Source organism: Antechinus flavipes, chromosome X, assembly GCF_016432865.1.
Source record: "Antechinus flavipes isolate AdamAnt ecotype Samford, QLD, Australia chromosome X, AdamAnt_v2, whole genome shotgun sequence".
In the NCBI taxonomy this organism is placed as follows: Eukaryota; Metazoa; Chordata; class Mammalia; order Dasyuromorphia; family Dasyuridae; genus Antechinus; species Antechinus flavipes.
Window position 1 is genome coordinate 75,112,878 of NC_067404.1, and position 6,207 is coordinate 75,119,084.

Here is a 6,207-nt window from a genome sequence, read left to right on the forward strand (position 1 = left end):
ATTTGATTCTGTCCACTTTTATGATAATACAGCTCCTTCTTTCGAGAAACAGTCTGGCCTCTTGGTAATTCTTACTGATGGAACTCGTAAATCCCACTGCAACTCCACATCCAGAATGGAACCGGTCACCATCCCTGCTAACCCCTTATCTTCTCCATTCTGCTCTATTTCTGTTGAGGGTATCATCCATCCTCCAGGACACCTCGGTTGGTAAGCTCTGAATCATTTTTATCTTCTTCCTCTTCCTCACCTCCTACATTAGTTGCCAAGTCCTATCCATTCTATCTCCACAATATCTCCGAAATCCAACCCCTTCTTTCCACTCACATGACCACCACCATAGTTTAAACCTTCATATTCTTTCCTAGACCATCATATCTGTTTCCTGGGAGGGGCTTAATAAAAGTTTGTTGAATTTATATGAAAGAGTGCCATTTATTTGTGTTGTTACCAATAAACTACAGAATTGTCAACTCAGCCAGGACCTACCCTCAAGGAGTTTTCATCTTAGTGGAGTCATACAAAATCTCACTCCTGGATGGTTCTACAACCCAGGGAGGTCCCATATTCATCAACACCACTATTTTGATAATATCTTTGGGACAGCAACATCAAGAAAACTCAAATCATGTACATTTTTGTTTGGGAAGTTTGCTTTGGAAGAGAACAGATGTGGGTGATTGATTCCTTGGATACATATCCCTGGGACCATCCTTGGGCCAAACATTTCATCTGTCCTGGTATAGGACTCTGAAAATCTTATTTTCTGGAAGAAGCCCTCCTGACATGGTCTTGGGTGGGGAAAGGTCCCTTCCTCACCCCATGGTCAGATCAGTCTTCTGTATAGTCCCAGAGCTTGTATTTAGGTATGAACCAGACAGGCCTCCTGGGCTGAGGGAGGGAAGTGATGCTTGTGGGGGCATGAGCTGATGTGCTTCTACAAGAATCTTCATTTCCTGAGTGTGGACCATAACATAGAATTTACATTCTTTCTGTCGTTGTTTGCTTACATTTTTGTTTTTTTTCCCAGGTTATTTTTACCTTCTTTCTAAATCTGATTTTTCTTGTGCAGCAAGATAACTATATAAATACATATACATATATTGTATTTAACATATACTTTAACATATTTAGCATGTATGGGATTACCTGCCATCTAGCGGAAGGAGTGGAGAGAAGGAGGGGAAAAGTTGGACCAGAAGTTTTTGCAAGGGTCAGTGTTGAAAAATTACCCATGCATATGTTTTGTCAATAAAAAGATATAATAAAAAGGAATCATTTCCATGTAAAATGAGTTGTATTTGGCCTGAAAAACGGTTCAGAGAGGGATTGTGGGGAGCACAGGAAAATTATGTTCTAGGGCATGAGAGTTTGATTTGATGACAAGGACCAAAATTTAGTCTAGAAAACTGATGATGAAACATGTTTCACTCCTCTGGCAGAGACATGGTGGATCATAGGTGCAGAACGAGGCATATACTATCAGACATGGGCAATGTTTCAACAATTTTGTTCAACTACAGGAGGAGGAGGAGGAGGAGGAGGAGGAGGGGGAGGAGGAGGAGGAGGAGGAGGAGGGGGAGGAGGAGGAGGAGGAGAAAGAGGAAGAGGAAACGGAGGAGGAGGAAAAGGAAAAGGAGAAGGAAGAGGAGGAGAAAGAGGAGACAGTGGCATCAGAGGAGAAGTAGCAGCAGCAATTAATGTTTATATAGCACCTTCTGTATGCCAGACTCTGGGATAAGTGATTTACAATTACTATCTCAATCAACTAAAAAACTACTAGAAACAATCCACAACTTTAGCAAAGCTGCAGGATACAAAATGAATCCAGCATTTTTATGTATTACCAAAAAAGTCCAGCAGCAAGAGATACAAAAAGAAATTCCATTCAAAATAACTGTTGATAATATAAAATTTCGGGGAGTCTATCTACTAAGGCAAAGTCAGGAACTATATTAACACAACTATAAAACACTTTCCACACAAATAAAATCATATCTAATCAATTGGAAAAATATCAAGTACTCATGGGTAGGCAGAACGAATATAATAAAAATGACAATACCACCAAGTTAATCTACTTACTCAGTATCATACCAATCAAACCCCCAAGAAATTATTTTACAGAACTAGAAAAAATAATAACAAAGTTCATATGGAAGAACAAAAGGTCAAGAATTTCAAGGGAATTAATGAAAAAAAAAATGCCAATGAAGGTGGCCTAGTTGTGCCAGACCTAAAACTATATTATAAAGCAGTGGTCATCAAAACCATTTGGTAATGGCTAAGAAATAGAGTAGTCAATCAGTGGAAGAGGTCAAGTTCACAAGACAAAAAAAAAAAGTCAACAACAAAAGTAATCTAGTGTTTGACAAACCCAAAGAACCCAGCTTTTGGAATAAAAACTCAATATTTGACAAAAACTGATGAGAAAATTGGAAACTAGTATGGCAGAAATGAGGGACTGACCCACTCCTAACACCCTATACCAAGATATGGTCGAAATGGGTTTATGATTTAGACATAGTGATATTATAAACAAAGTAGAAGAACAAAATATAGTTTGCCTCTCAGATCTGTGGATTAGGAATGAATTTGTGGACAAAAAAAGAACTGGAAATCATTACTGAACAAAAATAAATAATTTTGATTATATGAAGTGAAAAAGTTTTTGTACAAACAAAACTAATGCAGACAAGATTAGAAGAGAAAAAATAAATTGGGAAAGCATTTTTACATTCAAAGGTTCTGATAAAGGCCTCATTTCTAAAAATATATAAAGAATTGACTCAAATTTATAACAATTCCAGCCAGTCTCCAACTGATAAATGGTAAAAGGATATGAACAGACAATTTTCAGATGAAGAAAGTAAAACCATTTCTAGTCATAATGAAAAGGTGCTCTAAATCATTATTGATGAGAGAAATTCAAATTAAGACAACTCTGAGGTACCACAACACACCTGTCAGATTGGCTAAGATGACAGGAAAAGATAATGACGAATGTTGGAGGGGATGTGGGAAAATTGGGACACTAATACAGCGTTGGTGGAGTTGTGAACTGATCCAATCATTCTGGAGAGCAATTTGGAACTATGTCCAAAGGGCTAACAAACTCTGATCCAACATATCCTAATGAGATATTAAAGGAGGGAAAGGGCTCCACATGTGCAAAAATGTTTGTGGCAGCTCTTTTCATAGTGGCAAGAAACTGGAAACTGAGTGGAAGCCCATCAGTTGGAAAATGGCTGAATAAGTTATGGTGTATGAATACCCAACAGCAAGATTATACAAGGATCAATTTTGATGGACATGGCTCTTTCCAACAATGAGGTGATTCAGGCCAATTCCAATAGACTTGGGATAAAGAGAGCCATCTACACCCAGGGAGAGGACTGTGGGATTAAATGTGGACCACAACACAGCATTTGCTTCTCTTTTGTTGCTGTTTACTTCCATTTTCTTTTCTTTCTCATTTTTTTCTTTTTGATTTGATTTTTCTTGTGCAGCAAGATAACTGTATAAATATTGGACTTAACATATTTTACCCTGTTTAAATTATATTGGATTATTTGCTATCTAAAGGAAGGGGTGGGGAGAAGAGGGGGAAATTGGAACACAAGTTTTTGCAAGGGTAATGTTGAAAAATTATCCATGCATATTTTTTGAAAATTAAAAAGTTTGGGGGCAGCTAGTTGATGTAATAGATAGAGCACCAACCCTGAAGCCAGGATGACCTAAGTTCAAATCTGGCTTCAGACACTTAACACTTCCGAGCTGTGTGACTCTGGGCAAGTTACTAACCCCTCAACTGCCTAAGCAAAAGAAAGAAAGAAAGAAAGAAAGAAAGAAAGAAAGAAAGAAAGAAAGAAAGAAAGAAAGAAAGAAAGAAAGAAAGAAAGGAAGGAAGGAAGGAAGGAAGGAAGGAAGGAAGGAAGGAAGGAAGGAAGGAAGGAAGGAAGGAAGGAAGGAAGAAAGGAGAAAGAATGAAAGAAAGAATGAAAGAAAGAAAGAAAGAAAGAAAGAAAGAAAGAAAAAAGAAAGAAAGAAAGAAAGAAAAAAGAAAGAAAGAAAGAAAGAAAGAAAAAAGAAAATTAAAAAGCTTTAATTTAAAAAATACCTGAAAAAAATTATCTCATTTGATCCTCACAATAAATTTCGGAGTAGGTACTGTTATTATCCCAACTTTACAGTAATGGAAACTGAGACAGACAGAGATTCAATGTCATACAGCTAGTAAGTGTCTGAAGCCACATTTGAACTCAGATTTTCCTGACTTCAGGCTTGATATTTATTTACTGCAGTAAGTGCCACCTAGCTGCCTAATATGCCATATATGTGGGTCCCAATGAACACAAATAATAAATCCCCTAGAATAGTTGCACTATTTAAATTCACACTGCATACTTCCACTAGGCTGCCACCAATGACCATGTTTCACATAATTATAAGTACAAATGTGAATAAATGTGATTGCTTCAAAGGATTTATTTATTATTCACACTAAGGGAGACCAGGCTAGACTTCTTTGTTCAAGGGCAGGTCCTACTGGGAACCTGTACTGGAAAATGGCAGGTTTTTTTTTTTTTTAAAAGATACCAATAAAGCATTATTTAAAAAGAAATCTCCCGGTTTCAGAAGTCTTATCTAGGATGGCTATTTGTTTCAGGGGATAGGGTCAGGGGTCTCAAAGCTTCTTTCTCACTGGAAATGTGAGAAACCTCTTGGCGGGAATCCTATAGTAGAGGGCTCCCCCAAAGATGTATTACCATTTGATGAAAAGATCTTCTCTAAAGCTCAGGTTTATTTTGGGAGCTTTGGAAGGAATTCTTGGGGAGTGCCCTAGAGCAAAGAAATATTTCATTGGTTTGAGAGAAAAACATGTAATGAAATAACTAAAACAAACCCAAACTCTCATGCCTGAGAACGCTAGTAATTTTCCTGTGCTCCCCACAATCCTGCTCTGTTTGAACAGTTCTTCAGGCCAAATACAGCTCATTTGACATGGAAATGAAGATTCTTGGAGAAACACATCAGCTCATGCCCCCACAAGCTGTCAGTGTCCTCCCCCCAGCCCAGGAGGCCTGTCTGGTTCATACCTAAACTGACCTGGCAATGGGGTCAGGAAGGGACCTTTCCCCATCCAAAACAATGAACCTAGGAAAGAAGATTTTCAGAGTCCAGTACCAGGATAGATGAAAAGTTTGGCCTAAGGATGGTCCCGGAGACATATGTCCAAGCCAGCAATCAGCCACATCTATTATCCAAAGCAAACTTCCTAAACAAAAACTGTGTAGTGTCAATTCATTAGACTGGGAGTTCTTTAACAGCAGGGACTTTTTTACTCTTTCTCTGTCTCCTATGTACCTAGCACATAGTAGGTGGTTAATAAGTACTAGCTAACTGACAGTCTTCATATCACCAGAAGAGAAGAAGGAACTAAAAGAGCACTGGCTGTCCCCGTCACAGGTCTCCAAGTACACTTGGCTTACCAAAGCCATCAGTAGGGCTGGACACCTGAGGCTCTGTCCCATGGTAGAAAATGTATGTGGCACTGACAATTCTGTCCCAGAGGGGCCCTCTTCTGCCTTGAAAGCTTGTGGTATGCCCAAAGTGCCTTCTCCTCCCTGAGTGAGCTTCCTTTCTCCCAATATCCCCAATGCACCAAGGGTTACTTGTCCCATATGTGAAAAGTACTCATGATTCTGCTCTCAGACCAAACATACTTAGCCTTGGTGAGTGACAGCTAAAGGCTGGAAGCCTTTAGCAAATGGAAGCTAGGTGGCAGCCTGGATACACTGCTGGGCTTTGCCAGGATGGCCTGAGCTTAAGTGCTAGCCAAGTGGATGGAGTTTGCACAGTCTCAGTGTCCTCCTATGTAAAATGGCCATAAGAACAGCACCTACTGCTTCCCGGTCGGTTTTAGAATCCTCTGGAAAGTGCTTTGCAAAGCACTGGGTGAGTCAGGAGAGGAAGGGACATGGTCAGACCTGAGGACTAATATGACATATTCACATAGCAGCTGTGTAGAGGCTGGATTGGAGAAGGGAGAGATGGAAAGCAGGGAGACCAATTAGGCAATTGAGGGGGCCAAGGCCTGAATTAGGGTGGTGGGGAGAAGACAGGTGGAGAATTCACAAGACTCAGCCACTGGCTCTAAAGTCAGTAAGGGACAGAGAAGAATTACAGATGACTCGGAAGGGCCAA